The sequence below is a fragment of the Olea europaea genome, chromosome 10 (genome assembly GCF_002742605.1).
Source record: "Olea europaea var. sylvestris chromosome 10, O_europaea_v1, whole genome shotgun sequence".
Classification (NCBI taxonomy): Eukaryota; Viridiplantae; Streptophyta; class Magnoliopsida; order Lamiales; family Oleaceae; genus Olea; species Olea europaea.
In genome coordinates, this window is record NC_036246.1 from 44,447,191 (window position 1) to 44,474,717 (window position 27,527).

General features: G+C 38.4%; 1 pseudogene; it reads left to right on the forward strand.

The window, feature by feature from the left end:
* The first annotated feature begins 11,253 nt into the window (after positions 1-11,253).
* LOC111400728 lies at positions 11,254-21,598 on the forward strand (annotated as a pseudogene).
* The last annotated feature ends 5,929 nt before the right edge of the window (positions 21,599-27,527 follow it).

Here is a 27,527-nt window from a genome sequence, read left to right on the forward strand (position 1 = left end):
GGGCCTAGGAATAGGCCTAATTAGAATCCCCCGACTATTTTACATACCACCACTCCTATGGTCATGACACCTTCGAGTGTCGAGAGTATGCATACTGAAACCAGCGGGAACAACCTCAGGACCGGAGAAATGAATGGCTGCAAGCAAATAGGTCTCTACCCAGGGACGACCAGCGACCTAGAAGTGAGGAGGCCACTCCCCCTCGAACAGGATGTATCCTCGTCAAAGGGAGCACGATGCGGGGAGACTCAGAGAAGGACACAGGCATCGTAGAAGTCACCACGCACAAGAGGAGGCCCCTATTCACTAGGTGGATACCATATTTGGAAGTCCCTAGTAGGGGGTTAAATGCGGAGCACAAAACGAAACTACGCTCGAGAGGCCAAACGCCTTCCATTGATCAGTTATATCGTGGACAGTAGCTCCCGAAGAAATCAAGTACCACCCATTGTCTTCACTCAAGAAGATTCTGAAGGAGCTCACTATCCCTATTATGATGCACTTGTAGTAAGGACCGTTGTAGCTTGGAACGGGCTCAAGCGAATCTTAGTGGACAATGGCAGTTCTATTAACATCCTATTTGGGTCCACCTTTGACAAGATTATCTAGGACCACGAGTTAACACCCACCACCACTCCTCTGTGTGGATTTACTGGGGATAGCATCACTCCGAGGGGGAACATAACACTTACGGTAGAGATGGGAGAGTCACCCCAAACCACAATGAACTTCATAGAATTCCTCATCATCAACAGTCGGTCGGCCTACCACGGAGTCTTGGGTAGATCGGCTCTGAAGGAATTAGGAGCCATCGCTTCCATTCACCACTTGTGCATGAAATTATCAACTGAGAATGGGGTGATAACATTGAGAGGTGACCAAGGAGGATCCAGGGAGTGCTATCTAAGCTCCATCAGAAAGGTTGAGCCTCGGGACGTACATGCTATCCTAACCGACGTAGACATGGCAGACGTCCCAGGCAAGGCCCTCCCAAACAAGAAGATGTTGACATGATCGATGCACCTCCCGAGCAGGAAGAACTATCCATGATTAATGAGATCAATCCCTGTGTAATTGAACATGAACCCCAAATAACTCCTATTGAGGAGCTCGAAAGCTTCCCGATTGACCTTCGAGACCCCCGAAGATGTTGAAAGTGGGCAAAGGCTTGTGCAACGACATGAAAGAAAAATTAAAAAGACTTTCTCTGTAAGAACCTTGACGTCTTTGCTTGGAAGTATGAGGACATGGTGGGCATAGGCCCCAATGTTAATTGCCACCGCCTAAAAATAGATCCTAAGATTGTCCCGGATAGAGAAAAGAAAAGAGTCCTCAATTCGGAAAGGTATAAAGCTTTGAAGGAAGAAGTGCAAAAGCTAATCAAGAATGACTTCATTAGGGAGACCATCTACCCAAAGTGGGTCTCCAACCCGGTGCTTATCAAGAAGCACAACAATAAATGGAGGTATGTATTGACTTTACGAATCTTAACAAGGCATGCCTCAAAGACAGCTTCTCACTTCCAAGGATCGATCAATTGGTAGACTCCACCACTGGGCACAAGCTCCTAAGTTTCATGGACACCTACTCATGCTACAATCAAATAACTATGTACTCGATCAATGAGGAGAGCACTTCATTTATCACTGATAAAGGCCTTTACTATTACAAAATGATGCCCTTTAGGTTGAAAAAAGCTGGGGCTACATATCAAAGGATTGTCAATAAAATGTTTGTGGGCCTCATCGGCAAGACAGTGAAAGTCTATGTAGACGATATGCTTGTGAAAAGTTTGAAGGTGGACGACCATGTGACGCACTTGAATGACACTTTTTGAACCCTCAAAAGGTACAAGATGAAGCTCAACCCCCTCAAGTGCGCTTTCGACATTGCCTCCGATAAATTCTTGGGATACATGGTCAATCAAAGAGGAATTGAGGCCAACCCCGAAAAGATTAATGCCTTGCTCAAGATAAGATCACCTCAGAAACCCGAGAAAGTCCAAAACTTAACTGGAGCTCTCAACTGCTTTGTCTCCAAAGCCACTGACAAATGTCTCCCGTTCTTCAAAGTATTGAAAGCTGGGAAGAAGTTCGAATGGATAGAGGAGTGTGAAGAGGCCTTTCAGGGCATGTAAAAGGCATCTAGGACAGGCTCCCTCCTCTCTAGGCCAAAGCCTGGCGATATTCTTCAATTACACCTGGCCGTCTCCAGCGAGCCCATTAGTGCAGTCTTAATTCGAGAGGAAGGAACTACCCAACTCCCTGTGTATTACACTAGTAACGCACTTCTATTTCTGAAAACTCACTAACTCAATATGGAGAAACTAGCCTTGGCCTTGAATACAACTTCTAGGAAGCTGAGGCCCTATTTCCAGGCATACACCATTCACATGCTGACCAACTTTCCCTTGAGGCAAGTGCTACAGAAGCCTGACGCCTCAGGGAGACTACTGAAATGGGCAGTGAAATTAAGTGAATTTGACATTGTCTTCAAGACAATGGCAACCATCAAGGGCCAGGCCTTAGTCGATTTCGTGGCAGAGTTCGACAATATACCCGAGGTGGAAGAGGTTATGGAACCTGTTGAGCCTCCCATGTGAAACTTGTTTGTGGATGGTTCGGATAGAGACACAGGTTCGGGAGCAGGGGTGGTCCTGGTTAGCCCAAAGGGTCACAAGCTGAACTCAGCTGTGACGTTTGGATTTAAGGCTACTAATAACGTTGCTGAGTATGAGGTGCTCCTTGCAGGCCTCAAATTAGAGAAAGAAATGTAGGAAAAGAGGCTACGTATTGACAGTGACTCCCAGCTGGTGGTAAGCCAAGTAAATGGCAATTTCTCAGCTAGGGAAAAAATCGTGGCTTCTTACTTGAAGATGGTGATGAACCTCCTTCTATCTTTTGAGAAGTTTGGATTGATCCACATCCCTCATGTCGAAAATACGTACACAGATATACTCTCAAACTTGTGAGTAGCAGGAACTTCGAGCTGCTCGCTGTGGTACCAATTGAATACCTCCTCAAACCATCTACCGAGGCACTCGAAGTAATGTGTGTCAAAGGAACTCCCACTTGAATGCAACCTATCATAGCCTACCTAAAGGACCAGGTCCTACCCGTTAACAAGGATGAGGCCTACAAACTGAGAAGGAGGTCAGCTCATTTCCTCTTCATCGATGATGTGTTTTACAAGAGAAGTTTTTTCTCCCCACTTCTTCGGTGCATAGGTGGGGAAGAGGCCACCTACATTTTAAGGGAAGTCCACAAATGTGTTTGCGGCAACCATTCAGGAGGACTAGCTTTGGCACAAAAGATACTGAGGTAAGGGTACTACTGGTCCACTTTGAAAAATGATGCCTTTCAATTCTTGCATAAATGTGACAAGTGCCAACGTTTCTCTCCTATACAGAGGCAATTGTCGTAGGAGCTAACTGTCGTCTCCAGCCCATGGCCCTTCTTTGAGTGGGGCGTGGACCTCATAGGTCCCCTACCTAAAGGTAGAGGGGCGCAAACTTCGTCATTGTGGCCATTGATTACTTCACAAAGTGGGTCGAGGCTGAACCGCTGGCAAAAATCACTGAAGCAAACACTTTCAAGTTATTGTGGAAGAACATCATATATCGGTCCACTCCATAGTCTCAGATAACGGGAGACAGTTAGACAATAAGAATGTCAGGAAATTATGCGAAGAACTCGATATCAAGAAGCACTTCTCCACGCCTTATCCTCGTGAATGGATAAGTTGAGGCTGTGAACAAGACAACCAAGCATGTTATCAAAAAGGAACTGGATGCGTCAAAGGAAGCTTGGGTTGATGAGCTGCTACAAGTGCTTTGGGCAATTCGAACGCTTTGGGCAATTCGAACTACCACTAGGACTCACACGGGGGAAACTCCTTTCCTCATTACTTATGGCACCGAGGCCATGAGCCTCGTCGAGGTCGGCTTACCATCACCATGTCGCCTATACTTCGAATGTGTGACCTTGACTTCATTGATGAAAGAAGAGATTACTCCCAGCTGAGGTTCGCCACTTACCAAAGGAAGATGATAAAATACTTCAACTTGAAGGTGAAGAAGAGGTCCTTTCGAATCAATTACCAGGTTCTTAGGAGGGTCTTTCTCTCCTCCAAAGAATCAGGCGTAGGTACCTTAGGTTCGATCTGGGAAGGACCCTACAAAATCAGAGAGGAGATTCGATCTAGTACCTATTGGATTGAAGACATGGAGGAATATTGAGCATCTCCGAATTTATTATCAATGATTGTACCACCTCGCTCGACGATTTTGCCCAGCTCATGTATCAAATTTCAAATTTCAACAGATTTCTCATTTACTCAAGTCCAACAAATTTCACAAGCGTGGGGGCCTCGGAGAAGAGATCATATCCCAACTCTAGGTCACTTTGCCTGAACTCCAAGGTGTACGTCACATGCCTCCCTTTGGCGAGACTGAATGCCAAGGAAAGAAGCTCCTACATTGCTGCACCATCCACCATGAAGAGAAGGGTGGGCGCCTCCGAGGAAAGGTCAGATTCCAACTTCGGGTCACCTTGCTTGAACTCCGAGATGTACGTCACATGCTTCCCTTTGGTGAGGTTGAACGCCAAGGAGAAAAGCCCCTACATGACTGCACCATTTACCATGTAGGGAAATGTAGGTGCCTCGGAGGAGAGGTTAGATCCCAACTCTGGGCCACCTCACCTGAACTCCGAGGCGTACGTAACATGCCTTCCTTTGGCGAGGCTTCATTGATATTGAAGAAATTACAATAGGTGGGCTCAAAGTCAGTACATCAATGTAAACTGAAAAGGAATCCTATACTAAGCTTCAAACGATGGAGGAGGTGCCTCTGCAGTAGGAGCCTCAGCAGCTTGAGCCTCAGATCCCTCTTTTATTTTTTCGGCTGCTTCTTCTCCCACTGCTTCCTTGGCTGGGGTTTGAGGCACCTCATCCACAAACTCAGATCTAAGTTGGGATAGATCGTAGCCTGGATAAAGCTCCTCAGCCCTCTCCATCATCTCAGCGTAGCCGAAGTTTCTCCAGTTCGCGTTGAAGATCTAGCACTCCTCGGTGTTGTGGAAATTGGTAATGTACTCTTTAATTGCCTCCTCCCCCGCCACATTGGCTGCCTTTTTTGCCTTGGCCAATTCATCAACATGTCATTTTATTTGGTCATTCAAGAAGTTCTATGCATCCTTGGCTCCAGGAAGCTCCAGGTTTTCTTTCTCCAGGGCCTCAGCAGTAACATTCTGATGATTATTTGATGTCTCCACCTTCTGAGTGAGAGAGGCCATCTTACACTGAGACTCGTATACCTCCTTCTTCAAGGCCTCGATTTGGGCCAAGGTAGATTTCAACTTGGCAGCATCTTCAAACTTTTGGGCCTTTGCCTCCTCTGCCTCGACCTTTATTTTCTTCAACTCCTCCTCAGTGGAGGCCAGCCTCTTCTCTGAAGACATGGTCCTTGCCTGGAAGTCGGTGAGGGCCTTTTTGCACTCTAAGGCGAAGCCAAACATTCTCACACTTTGGCTCACCAGGGCCCTCGTGAGGTCGATGGTGTCGCAGAACGAGGTGCGCAGGACTCACTTATTAGTCCAAAATTTGTAGAAACTTGCTGTAGCACCTCAGACCTCGGCCAAAAGAGCCTCCAACAACATCGGGGCCAACTCCTCCTCACGCCCTGCTTCGCCGACTCCTCCCCCGCCTTCTTCGTTGCCAACCTCGCAGCCTCTTCAGTCTCGGCCCTCCTAACCATTTCCACCTTCACTGTCTTTATGGCAGAGTCCATCAGCTTTGGTGGTTGAGGATGGTCTTTGCTGGCCTTGGACACTGAGGTCCCGAACTTTCCTGACGAACTAGTGATGTGGACCAGCTTCCTCTTCTTCTGGGAGTCCTTAGGAATTTCTCTTTTCCCCGAGGCTCCCTGTCTTTCTCTCTCTGGGGAGCCTCCTCTTCAGAAGCCTGGGAGGTGTTTTTCTTGGAGAAACGCTCCATCTTGCCCCTCACCTCCCTAGCCCTGCTTGATCCGGACTTCAAGGGGCTGGCCCTAATAACAGCGGTGGCCTTCACGATAATGGCCATATCAGGAGCAGGGTACCCCCTCCTTTTGAAATTATCTGTAAAATAATGGGACAACAGATTAGAATTCGGCATCAATAAATATTTTTTTTCGAAGTATAGGCGGTTTTTACCCTTCAAAGCCATCAGTCCAAAGTCAATAGAGTAGCGACTTCGATAGATGAGATGGTCAAAGTGGTGAAGCTTCAGGGGACACTTGTAGATATCTTCTATAATCTCAAGCTTTGCTTCGTGAAGCTGGTACTTCGTACTTGAATCTACAAAACATGCAACAACAGTTAGCAAGAAATTCTAGAAAACTCGAACAGAATGTAAAGTACAGTTTAGGCTGGGAGACTCACGAGTTTTGTAGTAATGGGTCGGTATCGTACAAGCGAAGGCTTTGTCCCTAACTGCCTGCCATTTATCCCTGACCTAGAACCACAACTCCTTCCACCCCTTGATGGAAGAAGGCAAGCCCACCACAAAAGGAGTGAGCGACCCCCAGGCAGTAATGTAGTGCCACCCCTTCGACTCATCTTTGCTTAAGACTCTAGGCTGGAAGACATGCAGGGGCATATCCTTCCCTATTGACACTTCTTTCCATAGGAAGTACGACCCCACCAACTGGCTCTACCTGTTCGGCTTGGTCGATGACAATATGAAATTCCTAAGCACCGCCCTGAGGAAGGGGTGCAGAGGAAAACACATACCCGCCTTAAACAGGTATTCACTGACAGCAACGCATCTGGGCCTCGAATAGTAGGCCCATTCGTTGGCCTCGGGGACTAACGTCTCTATGTTGTAAGGCACGCAGTACCTCTCCCTTATCTCCCAACCTCTTCTGGGTCATATTTGAGGATATCCTAGACCATTCCTCCTCGTAATTTATAGGCTCCTCGGTCATAGCATATTGCTCGACCTCAGAGTCTCCCCTACGAACTACACTTTCACCAAACGATGCTACAGTGATCGAGTCTTTACCAAAGGTAGACTCCATATCAGAAAAAGTTTGGAAAATGGACAAAGATTGCAAAGTAAATGATTCTTACAAGAAATACCTATACAAACGACTACGAAAACTAAAGGATGCTGAAAAAAGGGGATCGGAGAAAAGCTTGAACATCGAAAAATGAGATTTTCAAAGAAGATAGAGAATTGCAGAGATAGAAAGCTCAAAAATGGGGGTCTCATACCTTTTATACAAGTTCAGGACGAATCCCAGTTGACACATCAAAGCCCATCAAGCCCTTTATTACAGACCAAATCCAAGGCATAGAATTCAAACCGTTTTTAAAATTAACGCCCATATTCAAACGTGCCACTCACGCACCTTCCCGGGCACATCACTTTCTAGAAGGCCTAGCTGTAACCACCATTGCGCATTTAATGCAGCAGTCGTACGTGCCTTGGAAGTTGAAATGGTTCAGCTGCCTTTTCTCGGTAACATGAGCAAAACATCAAATTATTGGCATACCCATCGAAGACAATCATGTCTCTACAAGCCTCGACATATTCGATTCACCCACCGCCTAGGCTCTTTTTCACAATTCAGTCACATCTTCACAAGCCTCGACATGTTCGATCCACTCACAGCCTCGACTTCTTCTTCACAATTCAGCCAATCTTTACAAGCCTCGGCATGTTCAATTCACTCACAGCCTCTGCTTCTTCTTTACAATTCAACCATATTTTCACGAGCCTCGGCAGGTTCGATCCACTCACAGCCTCGACTTTTTCGTCACCCCTTTTTCTCGCAACAATACTATAACAGCAAACTTTACGTACTAATCCGAACACGATAGTACACTTTCAACTCCAACCATGATATAAATATCTATACTTGGACTTGGGGGACTATTATTTAGGGTACAAAACATTCTTTCAATTTTTACCCAACACACTGGCCTTACTACATTAAAGTCAACGCATTACATAAATGACTATACTTGAATTTGGGGGACTATTGTTACGTGTTAATACACTTGGCCGACCCACTGGGGCCCATGACCCATTCATGCTGAACCACATGGCATCTCAGCCGAGGTTTTCCAAGACAACAAAAGTCAACCAACATACAAAAACAACACCCATGACGTGGCCCAAATGCTAATGCCGAAGTGAATAGGCCGAGATGGTTTGTCTTGCCGATCGAAGCCCGATCGCCCTAAATAGCACTCCTCCCCAGAGATCCGGCCTTACACAAGGATCATTTTGGATTGATTGATGGGATACTCATCATAGAGTGCAAGTATCTTGTTTTGTCTTGTCAAAGTAGCGACGGCTCCGTCAATTAATAAATGTGTAGTAGGTTAGGAAGTCAAATGTGATGTTTATAATTTGACATGTAAACTTATGAGATCAGGCCATGTGTACTCCCAATCGAGGGCCATGATCTAACTTGTAATATTATAAATACTCCCCATGCATCTCTCACACGGATAATGCAAGACTCAATACAAGAACCAAGATTACACATTCTTTACTTTCTTAATACACTCTATTCAACAACATTTTTACCATCTTGCAATACAATACAATACGAATCCATATGCGCATTCTATGAACATCGATTGGTAATTATTATACAATTGCTGAACGTTCTCGTCTCGCGCTGTTGAGCCGCTTCCATGCCCTTGATCTGTCCATTTAAGACCGTCCACATGTCTTAGCCTGTTTATTAGGCTTACGTGTGCGTGGGTGGATCTGATATCTGTTGGCAACATTTTTTGGAGCCAATAGTATTTATAATACTTAATAATATTACTTTATTATTTGAGACGAGAGCAATCTTTATATACACCACTTGTGCATTCTTTCTCTTTAACAATCTTTAGAGTCTTAAAAAAAATCCAAAAATACTTGAACAAATCTTATTTTTTATTAGATGGATTCAGGAGAATGATATAAGCTTAAATTAATTGAATCTTGATACTAGCTAATTTGATTGACATAGTTAATCTTCTCCCATAACTTGTAGATATCACGGATAGATTGTTGGAAATTAATCTAGATTCGTAAATATAAATTTTGAAAAAGATTCTTGAATATTGGAATTATCAGTAATCGCCTAAATTAAATCTCGAAGAATATAATATTGTAAATATCTCGATGAATGGTAGATAAGATCATGATATTTTTTGGAGTCGTCCAAGGACAAACTAATGAAACGGAAAATTGGACAATTGGGACATGTATAGACTTAGGTTCGTTTGGTATAACTTTTGTTTTTGCCTTTGTAAAAATGTCATCAGAGAAAATTATCGTAGGGCCCGTTCGGTAGTAATTATGAGAATTGATTTTTTGATCGTTAGAGAGAAAAGTGGGTCCCACTTGTGAGTGAATAAGTAAAAAATGATGGTTGAATAGTGAAATAATGTTAAAAAAATTAATTTTTTGGATTGAAAAATTGCTACCAAACAGGGGCTTAATTTTTGTTTGTAAACTAGCTTCTAAAAACCCGCTTTCATTAAATTAGCCAAATGAATCCAAAAGCAATTTTTTAACTTCTCAAAAATCGTGTCAAACAAATTCTCAAAGTGCTTCCATGACATTATTTCAAAACTGCTACAAAGAAAACGAGTAGAACTCAAAGTTCTTTCTTATAGTACATCATTGGATGCTTCAAATTGAATATGTATTTTTCAAAAATAAAATCTTACACTAAAGAATTTGATGCAAGATAACGATCTCTTCATGCCTCATGAGTACTAGCTGAAGTCTTAGAAATCACTCTTGTCAAATGAAGTCTCAGAACCCTATCCATTTTTACTTGTAAGTGAGCTTTCTAAGTTTAGCCAAACATACCTCAAAACTTTGAGTCAAATGTTTGAATGGCCACTGAACTTCGCACCATGTCACGACGTATTCACTGAACTTCTTAAAGTGTTTCATTAGCCACGGAACTTTGCTCTGTCATTGTTCATTACTCATCGGATGAATGCAATTTCAATTGACGCCTAAATGGAGGACAAAAATATGTCGTGGTCAGTTAACTCCTTCGAAATGGTAAGTCCTCTACCAACTTTCCGCCACATCATCAATTCAAAACACAACACTTCCAAACACGGCCTTACAAACACATTCTTTACAAATTCATGTCCCTAGCCCACCCTTTGCTTGCAGCAGATACGGTCACTGGTCCTTTCCATCGATAACCATAGACATCCAGACAAATCAAGATTCTCTGACGTGGACTTTTTATAATGGGCCTAAGCTGTAACGCCCTAATTTTTTATAAACTCCGAAACGTTACGAAAAATTCATTTTTCTTTATTTTAAGTGCTAAACTATAAAAATACAATTCTTTATTAAACAAATAACTGCAACATTTATAAATTTAAATTTAAAATATGAAAATTTTATCTAAACATAACATAAGCTCCTAACTAATTCAAATAACACGTTTGGAATAAAATTAAACTAATTGATAAATTTAAAGACGGCAAACTCATTTATTTTTCTTTTCATTTGATCCACTTGACAGCCCACATCACCATCCTTCCACAATTCCAATCGACCCGAACTAACCAGTAAAAAGTTATAAGAGTGAGATTCGAAAACACCCAGTAAGATACTTGCAGTTTCCATATACATATATATAACAATAAAAATTATAATTCATACCATTTGATCTTATGGAGTATATCGACAACCAAGCGACACACCTATCTTAAATCCTCTTATAATCCCGTAGGATTTTATATCTTTTAAAAAAAAAGAATGTTTACTGGCAATCCATGTATTTTTTTATTGAACATAAACGCATAAGGAAACAAAAACACTTGCACTTAAAGTATCTTACCTTGATAGCTCCAAAGAAAAATTTTGATTACACGTTCCAATTTTCCCTAAATTTCTCTGCTTTGGATATTTAGTGGGTATCTTGCTTTTGGTTTCAAAAGAGCAAGTGGGACGATCACGTTTTCTTATTCGGAAGATTGCTCTAGATAGTGATATTTTACTTATTCTAATGGCATATATATAATGTAGTCTATTTGTTGATTCCTAATGAATTTAGAATTAGTTTTGATGTTTATTCCAATTAAATTGGACTTGGGATTAACTAAAAGATTTGTATTAATTATCAATGATTAATCTGCCCATCACTTATGATATCTAATTGGGATTAGTTTCATAAACGATTCTCCAATAAATTTCTATTAGACTATGATAATATTAATACTTGTTTACTTAATGTCCTCTAATAATATAAATAAACAATACACACGTGTTTGCTCATTGAGGGAAGATTTCAGTGGATGAATAAGTTAATTAATTAGTTAGGATTATCTTTTTCCTTGTTTTCCTTCGTTCTGATCTAACTTGATTTCATCTTATTCAAAACAACTTTTTCTCGAGTTAAGGATTTCTAATTAATTACAACCTTCAAAAAGAGTCTAATATTGATATACCAAAACTTATTCCATCATTATCTAATTATGTATCCTAAATAAAATAGAAATTAAAATCCTATTCTATTTATAATCCCCAACTTTTCTAAATATATATATATATATCATACAAAATCAATAATTTTTTTTACCTATGATTTTATTTTTTTGGGACGTTACAATCTCCCCACCTTAAAAGAATTTCGTCCTCGAAATTTACCCGCGTTCGAATCTTTCGTGGCCTGTACTTGGGCTAAAGTAAAAACCCTGACATTTCCTTTCCTTTCTGGCTTGTCATTCTTCTTCGAACGGTCCTCTTTGCAGTTTTTGGAAATATGCCCAGTTTTACCGCATCTATAGCACACATGCTTCCCATACAGACATTCACCCTTAAGCATTTTCTTGCACTTTGGACAAGGTGGAACGATTTGTCCAAAACCTGGTCTGAAGTTAGCCTTTTTGTTCGGTCCTTCTCCTTTCTCTTCGTTGGACCCATTCCATTTCCTCTTTCCTGAAGACTCGGCCCCTTGTTGGAGAGTTTGGTCAATTTCCAACCTATTTGAGATTGTTTGGGCAGTCTGCAATACTCGGCTATAGGTGGTGAATTGGTGGGATGCTAGTATTCCACCAATCTCAGGACACAATCCTAGTTCGAAACTCCTTGCTTTCTTTACTTCAGTGTCCACTAAGTGTGATGCATACCTCGATAGTTGTTCGAATTTTCTCTCATAATCCTCAAGCTTTATTTTTCCTTGTTTAAGTTGAAGGAATTATGTCTCCTTTGGATCTCTTAGAGCTTGGGGACAATATTTTCCCATCACTTCATCCTTATATTGTGTCCACGTCAGAGCACGTTGTAGTGCTTCTATTCTAGTGCGAGATGCTGACTCCCACCAGTGGCGTAACGTCAACCAACATGAATTCTGCGCATAACACCTTTTGAGCATCAGTGCAAGGTAGATGTTTGAAGATTCGCTCCATTTCTCTTATCCATTCTTCGGCTGCTAGTGGGTCTGCCTTGCTATCGAAGGTTGGGGTTTGTAGCGACGAAACTGTTTGACAATTGAGCTGATGTTATTAGCATTTACACCATGGGGACTAGCCTGTGCTTATTGCCTACCCAAGTCTTGTATCGCCCTTCGCAAATCCCTAATGATCGTAGCTTGGTTTTGTTGTTGTCTCGTCATTTTATTAACACAAATAAAATTTTAATTTAGGAATATTTAATAAAACAACATAATATTATTAATAATCTTTGTAATAATGAAAAATTTTAAAAATATAAATTTTCAAATCCTTACATATAGTAATGTGCTCTTTAAAATCAACTAAACAATTAAACTTTTTCTAAATAAATAAATAACACTTAATCCTAATTCTTGTGAGCCCTAAGAAAAATCTTCTTTTATGGCATCTCATCATCCGAAGTAATGCATGACTCTGACTTGAAATCTGCAATCAAATCAACGAAATTTTGTGGTTGGATTTCCTGCTCAAGGTCTTCCAACTCTAGTTCGATATCTTCCTCTAGGTCCTCTTTCGGTTCCTCCTCCGGGTCCTTCTCTGGCTCTAGCTCTGGTTCATGTTCTGGTTCGGGCGCTGGTGCTTGTTGTCTGTGATTCCATAAAATTATGATACCCTCACAGTATCCTTTAAAATTAATCTTATCCCAATCTTCTTCCAAATATAACTCATAATTCATATCCCTCACGAAGTAAGACATGTCTCTCCATTGAGGTCGCATAGTGCTTATAAGGTGATATATTGAGATAACTGTCCCCTCATTATATCCGAATGATCTTGCTCGCTCCCACTTAGAAAGGAAATTTTCAACATGTTTAACAAAAGTTCGCTCTCATCTTACTTCATAATTTATGTAGTTCTCAATGGCCATTTCAGCACGCTGGAGGCAGGGTGGGTAATTCCTAGTCATCCTAATCACGTAACAATTATAATTTCAATTATGTTTAATTTTGCTTTATTAGTATTTTTTTTTCAGTGCATACACGATATTCTAGTAAAATGTAAAAATGAGAAATATATTATGCGAGGTAAACATGCTTATACATTTCATAACATGTAGAAATATGACTCATAACCATACTAGAAATTAAGAATGAAACGAATTTATTTCATACCCGAGATCAACTAGAGAGTAATCGAATGGTGAACGCCACGTGCCAAGTATTCTTATAACATTATTTATTTTTAAAAAATTACATTATCCTTTAAACTCCCTATTTTCTTTTCTTTCTTTCTTTCTTTTTAAAAAAAAATAATTTGACTATAATTGTTTATGAATTTCTTAGAATAGAAAAAGTCAAGGAGTAAAAGTTCCTAACAACGGTATCGTTATTTAAAATCATGTTTTAAATGGTTATTTAAACACAAACATATAATACATGCATATACATTCTTGAAAATAAAATCATAGTAATAACACATAAGTACTAATAGAGTTAGATAACAATCACGTAGTATATTAAGAAATTAACTTATATTATAAAAATTAATATATACTTAAAGATAATTGTGGGGTAACATTCAAAAGGTTGGTTTCAAAGTACGTATATAATTACATATTAATTTAGGCATGTAATCTCATTTTACATAAAAAAAATTTCACAAAATCTCACTTTATAATATATTATTATTATTATTATTATTATTATTATTATTATTATTTAACTGTACATGTATATATCTTTTAATAAAATTTTCTCAAAATAGAAGTTTCGAAATTTTGAATTTTCTTAAATTTAGAATTGTCTAAAATATTGTCTTTCATCTTGTCGATTTGAATAATGCATAATTAAAAGGCTTCCAGATGAGGAGAGGGGTCACAGACGGACCGCTTAAATCTCAAACTCTTCTTAGATAATTTAGATCTTTTTGACAAAACATTTCAATTTTACAATTACGCAATTCAACAAAATTCAAACAATAAATTGAACGTGAAATATCTTAAAATATCAATTTTTCAAAGGTCCATTTTTTCCAAAAATATCCCCAAAGGCTAAAGTTAAAACACATAAAAATTATCATATGTAAGATTTAAACCATAGGCATGAAACTATAACAATTTAAATTCTAAACTACTATTGCTTGAAATCAATTTAAACAATCATTTATTATTCAAAATAAAGAGACAAATGCATAAAAATAAATGGGTATTGATGTGAATGGTAATCCAAACTACTACAAAATGTGACAAAATCTATAACAAAAACATTTGCAATATTCAAAGTATGTCACATCATAATTAAAATCCTAGAACTCTTTGCCATGTCATGTAAGATAATATATTTTTTTGGTTCTTTACTATTACGTGAACAGTAACACTATTAAAAAAAAAAATGTAACTTTAAATTTTTTTTTTACTGTTCACGTGAATTGTTCATTTTTTTTTTCAAAACAAGTCTACAGAAAAGTCAAACCGTACTCTGATACCAAGCTGTAACACCCCAATTTTTTATAAACTCCGGAACTTTACGAAAAACTCATTTTTCTTTATTTTAAGCGCAGAACTATAAAAATAAAATTCTTTATTAAAAAAATAACTGCAACATTTATAAATCTAAATTTAAAATATGAAAATTTTATCTAAACATAATATTAATTCAAATAATACGTTTGGAACAAAATTAAACTAATTGGTAAATTTAAAGACGTCAAACTCATTTATTTTTCTTTTCATTTGATCCACTTGGTAGCCCGTATCACCGTCCTTCCACAATTCCAATCGACCCGAACTAGCCTATAAAAATTTGTAAGAGCAAGTATTCAAAAATACTCAGTAAGATACGTGCAATTTCCATATATATATATATAACAATAAAATTTACAATTCATACTATCTGATCTTATGGAGTATATCGGTAACCAAGCGACACACCCATCTTAGGTCATCTTATAATCTCGTAGGATTTCATATCTCTTTAAAAAAATGAATGTTTATTGGCAATCAATGCATTTTTTATTGAACATAAATGCAGAAGGAAACAAAAACATTTGCACTTAAAGTATCTTACCTTGATAGCTCCAAAGAAAAATTTTGAATGCATGTTGGACATCCAATAAAATTGGGGCGTTACACAAGCTTCCGTTCCTTTCTACCAGAAATTGGAGAAATCATATTTAAATTGGGATTGCTGGGGTCTAGTTTTCCAATATAGAGAAAACTTATGGCTTTATTCTTTGAAATTGGAGATGAGCTGAATTGAAAAATAGAGAGGCAATGGATGGTAGAGGCGGGCAAAGATCGAGGGGTAGATTTCGTGTATAATGGCGGTAAAATAGTGGTGGATTGTAACGCGTTGTAACCAACGAGATAGATGAATCAGGTGGATGAATTCTTTGAGTTTGGATTGTGGTTAATTATAGCGACAGTGGTGGTGGATTCTGGTTTGAATTTTTTGGGTTTGGACGGTTGAGTATTGGACTATCCACGACAGTGAATGTGATTTGTAAGTGGGCAATCAACGATGTAGGCTGGCGACCAGCTGAGTTCGTTGAAGGCGTAGTGTAATTGGGCGTTGATCGATATGGGTTTGGGTCTGTCGACGACTTGGGTAGGATGGTGATGGTTGTGACGTTGGAGTTTGTGTATGATTGTGATGGGTACTTATAGGCAGCGGGTTGGTCTAGGGTTTAATTGTTCTGGGGGTGTCAGAGCAGTGGCATTGGCGCCAACGGAGTGGTTTATGGTTTCGGGTGTGACTCTATGTTTTGAATTAATGACATGGCGCTGAGTTGGCAGAAGACTTAACATTTGGAAGGAGTTAATGGTGACTTTATACTTTCGTCCTCCACAAAGGCATCAATTGAACAATTGAAACGCATTAAGTAACGGAATATTATGGAGCAAAGTTCACTGACTAATTCAAACACCTAAAAAATTCGATGAGTCAGTAGTGACGCCATGCAAAATTCACTGGCCGTTCAAACATTTAACTCCAAAAATTTTCTTTCTTTCCACGTTCGAAGCTGCTGGTCTTCACTTTTTCTCCCCTCCTTAAACCCTACCATCATCTTGTTCTTCATGGATCATACCTCTACCGCCATTAATCTTCTCCTTCTCCGTCTTCCCAAATTAATCCTCTAATAAAATTTAAATTACAGAATAGTACTCGAGCCTCTCAGCCGTGTCGATTTTCAAGGACCATCTTGACTCATTTCCGCAACTCATTGTTATTTTGCGATCGTCGTGACCATAAATATATTTTCACCATGTCCAATCAATTCCTGCCCAGCAATTCCTCTTGTTGCCAAGTGCGTCTGTGTCAATTCTGGCAGCCCATTTTCTGTACATAATTCTCAGCATTAATTTGATTATTTGATTTTTAATTCCTAGAAGATTCTTCTAATAATAATACAGTAGTTAAGATTATGAAAAGTTTGGCTTGTTATAAGCGCAATTGTTATACTTCAAATTGATGAGCTGAGCTTGGCATAATAAATTCTGGTTCATACTTTTTGTGCCTTTTGATGTTCCAATATTGTTATTGTTGGGCATGATTGGTAAGTGATGCCCAAATTCCCTAGGCTATGATGAAAAATCGAGGCCCGTTTTAACTTCATAGGCTATAAGCTCGGGATTGAAGAATTAAATCCAGACCACAATTGAAGTAGCCCAATTATGTTGGGTATTTAGAGGTAATCAACCCATTGGGTTAGATGCCCAATACCCAACTTGGAGGGAATTTGAAATTCACATGAAAGATGGATAAATATTATCGTAATCTTTGTCAAACCAATTTTATCTCATTTTTGTTGGATGAGCTCTATCTTTCAGTTTGGATATAATCTCGCAGTTTTTATTCAATCTAATCTTGCAGACTCCTGTAAAATTTGTTCACTCCTATAAGCCTATAAATAGGAGACTTTTCCCTTCCATTAAACACACCAAACCGAGAGCAAAAACAAGAGGAAGAAAAAAACTTCCCTGCTTAGTGCAAACCAATCCTCTCTTGCCTTTTCTTTGGGAATTTGTCTGTGTGACTGATAATGACCTTCAAATTGGAGATACCTTTGTGGTGTGGATCAAGTTTCTGAGCTGAATTATAAAGGGAAAAATCGTTCCTTAATTTTTCAGATTTTGGTCTTGATTTTCTTCATTTTACTTAGCAAATCCTTACACTAATAAATTGTTTTGGTTAATTTGTAGGTGGGTTTGCTTCTCAATTGGTAACGTACATTTCTCTACCAACAACCAATCCAAACGGCTCCAAACCACAACCAATTGATTCACCTTGGTTGCTATTCAATCTTACCCACGTAGGACAAGAAAATGATGATGATTTATCGCCACAAAGGCTAAGAGAAGACACCACAAAGGTATACTATGAAAGAACCACCAATTGCACACGTTATACCAGCTTCTGGACACTTCTGGACACCTTTTTTCTCACACAAAGGGGGGCAGCCGGGATTCTCTTGTTTCTTCTCTCAAAATCACACAATCATCATATCAAAGTGGCTAGGGTTATAACCAAATATATACTCTAGGGTTAGGCTTTATGTTGGGCCATTAAAGGGGTAAACGGGCCAAGATTCAAGCCATCCGTAAGGAATATAATTGGGTCGGGTGTAGCTCATGGACTTGATTGTTGGACTTATTTCATTCATCGGCCTATGCCTATGAAATAATATTAACCCACGTTAACACAATAGCCCGAAATTTATTGGATATCAAAAACCCAACAGTTATTTTATTTGAATACGGTATTTTTCATTAGGAGTAATCATCTCTAGGACTTTAGCCTTAGGAGGTTTCTGTTTGTAGAAGTTAGGCTGCTGTGAATTTAGTTATTTCCATTCCAATTTTTCGGCCATTCATTTTTAGTCTACCGTGTTTATGATTCTTAATTGCTTTAATTTTTTTTTCTTTCTTTATAGGCTTTTTATTTTTGCCTTTTAGAATGTACGTTTGTTCATTTTTAGTGGCTATCTCTTTGGGAGTCATTGATTATGTTTGTCTAGATTGACTGCTTGCATGCATTGATGTTCCCCATCAGTAGTTTCGGAGATGGTGTACTACATTTAAGTTTAGTCACTTAAGCGGGTTGTGCTAGTCAACTTGGTTTATTGTGAAAGTCATCTGTGTTCTATTTAGTGTTTGTAGTAGCCATCTACACAATGGTTCAGGATAGACACGTGAAATGCCTTCTTGCTTATGTTTTGCGAGACTTTCAAATCCTCTTCTGCATTTCTAATAGTTTTTCCAGTTGCATTTTTCTTCTGGTTTGTAGATTGAAGTTGAATTGCTAAGTGAACTCCGACATAAGAAATCTTCTTGTGAAAACTACCCTATGTTTTACGGGGTGCCTTTCTTCTTGGCACAGAAAGGGACACCGTGCGGCAGTAGTCTGCTCCGCTAGACTACCTTCCGCCTTTTCTCGGTCGCGTCGGGACGAAAGAAAATTTGATTGCAATTTTGTAGAAAGCTTACAATAGAGAATTATGGTTCAGGATAGACACGTGAAATGCCTTCTTGCTTATGTTTTGCGAGACTTTCAAATCCTCTTCTGCATTTCTAATAGTTTTTCCAGTTGCATTTTTCTTCTGGTTTGTAGATTGAAGTTGAATTGCTAAGTGAACTCCGACATAAGAAATCTTCTTGTGAAAACTACCCTATGTTTTACGGGGTGCCTTTCTTCTTGGCACAGAAAGGGACACCGTGCGGCAGTAGTCTGCTCCGCTAGACTACCTTCCGCCTTTTCTCGGTCGCGTCGGGACGAAAGAAAATTTGATTGCAATTTTGTAGAAAGCTTACAATAGAGAATTTGAATACATTGAAAGTAAATTGAACATTGATTGATGAAAACTGAACATTACAATTGATGAAAGCAGAAAATTACAAATGCTGGAACAGGGGGCGGACACCAGTGAGCTTGAAAGATTTTTGAATGACTAATACCCCCTATAATAACATTCTGAACAAAAACCCAAATGACGGGAGTAGACGTTTAAAAGACGAGGAATCATACTAAACGTTTACCAATATCAGAGTTATTTTACAATTGAAATAACTATTACAATGAAAAAAAAATTACAACTCAAACTTGAAGTAATATTTACAATGTGCAGCCAAAGTTGGGCAAACTGCGGCTGCGATAGTGTCAAGGGACTAAGTAAAGCTGCGGTCCTTGACACTATGTCTGGTTTTCTTAAACTATAAATTGAAATCTTCTATCTGTAGCTCCTAATGCTTAACTATAAAACTCAAAAGAATGTTGGAGTCCATTGAAGGTAACAGCAATCAATTAGCAATATGTTAGATGCCTAGCTTGCTAGCGTCGTGTGTCTCTGTTCTATTATAGTACAGGTGTTACATGTGATGCACCTTTAATATAGCATCAATACTAGATTTGGTGGCACTGTGATGTCCTAAAGGTACTTTGTATGATAACCCTATCTTGTATCACCACCACCTTTGTACTTTGCTTTGGTTTCTTGCTAGAGCTACTTTATTTTTTAATAGTAAAATTATTACTTCTCCAGAAATTTATCAATATTAAGGAACTCCATGCATCTTGCAATGCAGATGGTCTCTGTTCAGGTGGCACTACTGCATCATTCAGCGCTAAATTCATCTGCCTTTGGATTCTCGTCATCTGCTTCCCCACAGCCCAATGAAAAGGAGACTGCTCAATCTGGAAATATAAAGGAAGATAAGGCGGAGGCTGCTGCTACTGATCAAACAGAAGAATCTGTTTCTGATGAAAAAAATAAGTCAGCTTTTAATATGAAACCTCTGACGCATTCCAGATTGTCAAAAGTAGGACGAGAACTAAACAAATTACATTTTTAAATCCTTATTGAGATTTGCAAAGTGACCTCACAAGAGATGACCTGGTGAAACTTGTGGTGCAGAAGGAAGAAATTCTGAAGCTGAAAAAGAGGAAGAGCATGAGAAAATGAAGGGCAAGGTTATGAGGACTTATGCAGAGATGGAGAACGTAAAGGAACGCACTAGATGTGAAGCAGAGAACACTAAGAAATTTGCCATTAAGGTTTCCCTTTATATTTTAGTTAACATTATATGTTTCAGGTGGAGCCAAAGGTTCCTCGCAGTTCTGTAGGGTGATTGTAGGAGTCTTACTCTAATTTGGATTTGAATTATGCTGCAGAATTTTGCAAAAAGCCTGTTGGATGTGGCAGATAACCTGGGTAAGGCTTCTTCTGCCGCAAGAGAGAGCATTTTCAAAAAATTAATGCATCTAGTGATGCTTCAGGGGCTGTTCCACAGCTAAAAACATTTCTCGAGGGTGTTGAAATGACTAACAGAGGTATTATAATTTCTGGCTCATAACATACTGCATCCTCTTCCTTCTTGTTAATTACGTAGGTTCCGTTGGCTTGCTTCTAGTAAAAAGTATTAATTAAGTTAATATGTTTGACTCAAGGCTATAGGGACCAAGCAAGCAACTGTATTGGATCAATTTTTGGTCGGTCATCAATAAATCTTGAGACCTACGGCAATTCTGTATAGATGATATATGTGATTAAGAGTACGATCAATTGTAAATGATGTTTTGACAAAAGACACCATAATAAAACTTATGTTACATAATGACAACTGTTTATCTTTCATCTTCTTGGGATATATTGAACCCAGTTGATGTGGTCACCAGTTTATATTCTGTCATATCCTAGGAAGTCTTGGTTATGCATCCTGTCCTCAGGGTGTGATGAGCTTTGTCATCAGCATCCATAACCCATTAGAATTGTTCCCTGCTGCACTTACAAGCTTGTCATCTGTAGGTATTCAAAAAGTTCGGAGAAGTATGATCGACTAATGAAGAATTTAATCCAAACCAACAAAATGCTGTGTTCCAAGTTGCAGATGCTTCAAAGCCAGTGGGCCATGTTGCAGTTATGCTAAAGGTATATGAGCTGCAATAAGCACACATTTGTTCTCGTTATCACTCTATGCAGCTGTTTTGGAGAACCTGGAGGATAGAAACGCTTCTGAAAGATTGTGAATTCTTGACCTTCCAGATGATGACTCCCAAGTCTTAATGCCTGTTTTGTGTCCTTAAATGCAGGCTGGATATATGTTGCATGACCGAGTTATACGGCCTGCAGAAGTTGGTGTGACGGTGGCAGCGGTCAGTGAATAAGCAGATAAACTATCCAAAGCCTAAAGGAGTGTCTACCCATTCTCCCTACAACGTTGAGAAGTGCTCGTATGGAAAATGAATGGAGAATGTACTTCAGGTGCTGTTTTTAGTACAGATACCTTATTTTCTCCTTTTAGATTAAATTATTGTAATTTTAGAATGGCTTTAGTAATCGTTCAAATCTCTGAGAACATGTTAATGCAACATTTGAGTACCAAAATTTTTCCCTGCGGGTACCATAAGAGTATAAATAAGGGCATAATAGAATAGACTCTCCTGCGATGCATTACTTTATACATTAAAATAGATAATATTGTAGTTTCATTTTTGTCATTAATCATGTCCAGAGCACTCTAATCTACCATATCAAACACACTGAGATGGACTCTTGAAAACAACAGTAAGTAGTGATGATCGTTCTTAACTGCATTTAATTTGTACACCAAGAGAAACACGCCATTATCAATACTGTATCTTAATGACAAGGCAGTCACATTCTTCTGGCAGAGTCTACACAGCTAGACGATAATCCCTTAGAAAATAGTTGGGGTGTGGCAATTATTCGGGTTGAGGGAGTTACAATTTTGTGCCGGTATGAACTTCAATGTGACATTTTCTCCCCAACTTAGTTTTCTTCATCATCATCCAAACTTCTATTTGAATCTGATTGAACTTCACTCACTTCCTGCAATAGAAAATGAAACTCGAGAGTGAAAGAATTGATAAACTATCACTTCCTTGCATGAGATATTAAAAGAATGCAAAGAAACCTGAGTTTCTTCCTTAAAGACGTCTCCAATGCTAGGATTTTCAAAGATTCCACTTCCTATGTTTACACTGGCTTTAGATTCATTCTCCTTGCTTGGTCTGCCTTCATTGCTAACCTTCTCTTGAACTTCCTTTTTCTCTTTTTTAATTGGAACAATCTGCAAGGCAGTTTGACATGCAGTATTGATTAATGACCAAATAGTTCACAACTGATTGTCGGAAAAAGGATGCGTTTGACATGCAGTATTGAATTGGACAATGGTATACGTGTAACAAACTCATTTTCATCTTATTCTCCTTCTGTCCAACACTATCTAATCCTCCTTATTTTTTAGTTAAAAGGTATCTTTTAGCTATGATAACAACATTACTTGGCCAAATGAAATCAAGATAAAGGTACTAAAATAGCAGTCCTAAATCATATAGCAAACTAACGAGTTAATTAAATAACTCATCATCAACATTTATACCTGGTTACTACTTACTCACTCACAAATAAAAGGTTACTGAACGCTCACTCAATTTTATAGAACTTTACCCATCCATCATCCTTCCAATTCCATCTATCCACCTTGACAAAAAATTACATGTGGCTGACGGAAATCTCTCGTGGCAACAAACACCGTTAAATATTGACAAGTAGACATTAATCACCAAATTTGAAACAACATTTTCTCTTTAAAAATGGCAAGAAACATTTTTTTCATATTCCCAAATCAAAATTCAATTTCACCAAGAACCCTAAATCCATTTTTTCTCCATAACAACCCATCGATTTCCACCCAAATCAATAAACCTTTCCTTCCAGACCAATCTCTTCAGGGAAACCAAGAATCCAAACCACCCCCTAATCGCTCTCAAATTCAAACGATTCCTATAAAGAAAACCAATTATTCTACCTCATCATGGAAAATTCTTCATGATATCATAGAATTTCTTACAAATTTTGTGGTTAGAGAACTGTCACAAAGTTTTCATGGATGGAGAACAACTCCGAAAGACTGTTTTGGGATTTGACTTAATCAAAGTGAAGATTACATCACAAATTTATGTGCTGATTCTGATTGAAATCACAGGGAACATTTAATAGGTTGTTATTGTGTTTTGAATGTGTAATTGGTAGGTTGTTGTTAGTGTTTGTAAGTCTTGATCATGTAGGAATGTAGATGGTGATGGTAGAAGTTCGGCTATTTGACATAATTGTGGAGTCAATGGTCGTAGTGGTAGGTGTATGTGTTGTATTGATGGTTGTGGAATCTTCAACCGAAATCAGATTTTTTTTGCAGTTTTTAATTGAATAGGTTTCTTTTGTGTTCATGTTGGTTACATTTTATGTTTGTTGTGGAAAGATCCTTTACTGAAATTTTTTTGAAGTAAATATATTTACCCAAAAATGAAGGGAAACCAAAATATAAGTGCCCTTTTGCCTAAATAGCATCAGTGTCATTCTGCCCAAATTTCTGTGTTTTGTAGAGTCACTGCTCTTATGTAAACTTGAACTATTGTCATTCCTTAAATCCCCAATTTTCATATGATATTAACAAAAAATGTCATATGACAAATTGTGACAATCACAATCAATTCCTGTTCAAGATTTCAAATTACAAATGGACAAAGATACATGCACAAAATGATTCCTTTACCACATATAATAAGTCTATCTTTCTGCCGAAATTTCTTCATATATTAAGTTAGCATCATTGACCTTCTGCCTAAATCCACAAAGTCTTGCCTTTTAAATTATAAGTAGCATTAGTGTTTTTAAAGATATACAACATTAGCAACCAAAGATCAGTAGCATCAATATTTTTAAATTTTTATCCGTAAATGGGAAATTAGTATCTGTACCTGAATTTCAGCAGTAACAAGAAGCATTACTACTGAAATCTAGACTTGATTAGCAGAACACCAACATGTCGTTCTTCATCCTTTAATCAACAATGCACCAAAGTAATATTGAACTTTCACACCAATATAATAACAGATACTTTTAAGAAGAAACCAAGAAGCATTCCAACAAGAAACCAAGAAGCATATTTTCATTCAACTGATATGCAAAAATAGCAATTCAAATCATGATTACATGGATCATTGTTTTGTCTCCAATACCAAAATTACACCAGATCATTGTTTCTTGTCTTTCTAACAAAAATTACATCCATTAAACAAAAAGAAAATACTATTGAGTTGCTGAATTTTTTCTCGGAGGTGCATATGGAACCGACCCTCAAACAATCCTTCTATTTTTTGCTATGGCTGCCCTCTTCCTTTGTTTTTCTTGGTTCTCTATCTCTTGCAAGTCATCCACCATGGCTTTAAGTGGAGATTTCTCCATTGTTGAACTGGCTGGCTCATTAAGTGGAGGACCGTAGTTGGTAAATTGTGCAGCACTATATAAACCAATTCCAGGTGTTGGCATGAAAAGGAAACTGGATGATTGTTCTGGTGGTTGCATTTCAGATGGAGGCATCCCCGATTGCCTCCTAGGCACGAGTTTTACCTGTAATAGTGTCATGACATCGTATATTTAGTGAAAATTTTATTTGGCCAGATTCATTTATAACATGGCATAGCAATAGATGTAATTACCCTTAATCTTTCACTCCCCACTTCCCTTAAGCTTCTTTCATATGTATGATCTACAACCCCACAAGACAAATCCTATCACGAGAATATAAACTAATGCACATTAGATCAGATCCCATGCTAAAAATTAGAAAACACAATACAGAGCACATATCTATAACAAACATCATGTGGTGCATTAGCCTTTTGATGATACTTCTTGTTGTGGCCTGTCCCTCCACATAAACTACAAGTAATCACCATGGTACCCTTCTTGTTCAACTTTACTTTGGAACCCGAACGGGTTATGACATCTTCTTCTGCTTGCCTTCTTCTCTTCTTCTGTTTTCTTCCCCTTTTAGGCACAAACCATTCTGGTGGCTTGATTGGAGGGGCATCTACTTGAGGCCATAATTTTATCCCATTTATTGGGTTTATAATATTCTCATAACAGCTCATAGATGTACTCACTTTATAACACTCATGTACATACTTCCATGACTCATCCCTTCTGTCTATAATGGCAGCAACTGCATGAGCACAAGGAACCCCAGTCAAATCCCATCTCCTACATGCACATGTTTTGTTCATTAGATCAACAACATATTCCCCACTAGAACATTTCACATATGATTGTGCCCCTCCAGACCAATCTACCTCATAAAGCTCTGCTTTCTCAAGGATTGACATAAGTTTCTTTTGAACTTTAGGACACAAAGGTCCTACTACTCTTCTCATCTTGTCACTTCTTGCTTGTATCCTCTTCATGAAACTTATATGCAAATCAATCAACATTGTCAATATGGATTTTTCTCTTTCTTCTAATACGACGTTATTGAAGACTTTGCATAGATTATTTAAAAGAATGTCACTCTTAACCTTTGTCTGAAAATAAGCCCTACTCCATTCACTTGGATGCCTTTTCTTTAACCAGTTATGTGCAGCAATACTTTCTTTCTCCATCTCACCCATCCAAAACATCCATTCGGGCACTGTTGTCGACTTTGCGGCCTTCCATAAGTATTCCTTAAGAATTAAACCCTTAAAATCAGTTCTAAAGAAATTGCTGTACATGTGTCTAACACAAAATCGGTGCTCTGCTTCGGGATACAAATCGTCTATTACATTTTGTAAACCCTTTTGCTTATCCGTCATAAATGTCCATTCATTGCTATTCATTATCTTCAAATCTTCACCCAAATGTTGAATAAACCACCTCCAGGTAGTAGCATTCTCCCTCTCAACTATGGCATATGCTACTGGGTAAATACAGTCATTAGCATCTAATGCCACAGCCACAAGCATCTGCCCTCCAAACATCCCTTTCAAGAAACATCCATCCAACCCCAAAAGTTGCCTGCATCCTCCAAAAAACCCCCCTCTTACAAGCTTCTAAACATATATAAACTCCTTGAAACTTCAAATCATGAATGGCAACAATGCATGTAGACCCGGGATTGGTTCTCAATATTTCAGCAGCAAAAGATCTAAGCAATCCAAACTGGTGCTCATCGGATCCCTGTATCAGTACTCTTGCATATCATCTAGCCCTCCATGCCGTAACCTTATTGATTGTTAACTTCATATCATCCTTTACAGCCTTTATAATAAGCTTAGACTTCCAATCCGGGTCAACTTTAAAGGTATCTAAATATCGCTTCGCTATGTACTTTGCAGTGCAATGCCTATTTGTTCTATCCCTGATACATGTATGTTCTGGGTTTTTGGACTTTATTTGCACACAACCTTTTTTCTTGTTCCACGAAGCCCAAATCCTCCATGTACAAGCTAATTTACAGATGGCTTGGGCTCTAAATTCATCATTAGGCTTGAATCTAAAATTACATCTAGATGCTACGCCGTGATTTCTAACTGCTTCCTTGAACTCTTCAATGTTTTTAAACTCTTTTCCTACCTCCAACTGGGGATCGAATTTCTCTCGTTCAGCATCATAAATAGGGAAATGATAAGCTTGTTCTTCACTAGAAGAATAGTCAGTGTGCAACTCCTCTTCGCTAGGACAAATGGCTTCATCTGATCCAACCTTTTCATCCCCAGTGGTCAAAAGTTCGATCGTATGATCTGCTTTTGATCCAACCAAAACATGTTCATTCGCATTCTTGTCATAGTGAAAATCATCATCATTAACTTCGTTGTCTGAGTCAGTCAATTGGCATTCATTAGATATCACTTCCTCATCCTGAAATATATTATCTGCAAAGAAAATGTAGCATTGTAAAGCTAATAAAATGTAAACATTTTGTAAAGTTTTTGTGCAAAGGTGACAAAAATAAATTTGATAAATGTACAATAATCACTTAAAATGATAAAGTTGCATATCCTGTGCACTAATTTTATACTGGCCAGCAAGTGTTTTAATTATTATTTATTGAAAAAAAAATTTCTAGAAAACAAGTGGCAAAACATTGAAGTCTATCACCACATACAAGATTGTCATTGAGATGTAATAATGAGAGCTCTAAAATCAGAAGAAAACTGACATAACTGAAGAAATGGAAACCCACAAAATAGATAGCATAAAGCCATGAAAATATATGAAGAAAATGTTATAATCGCTAAAATTTGAGAAAGTATTGCAATTAAAAAAAATTAATATTCA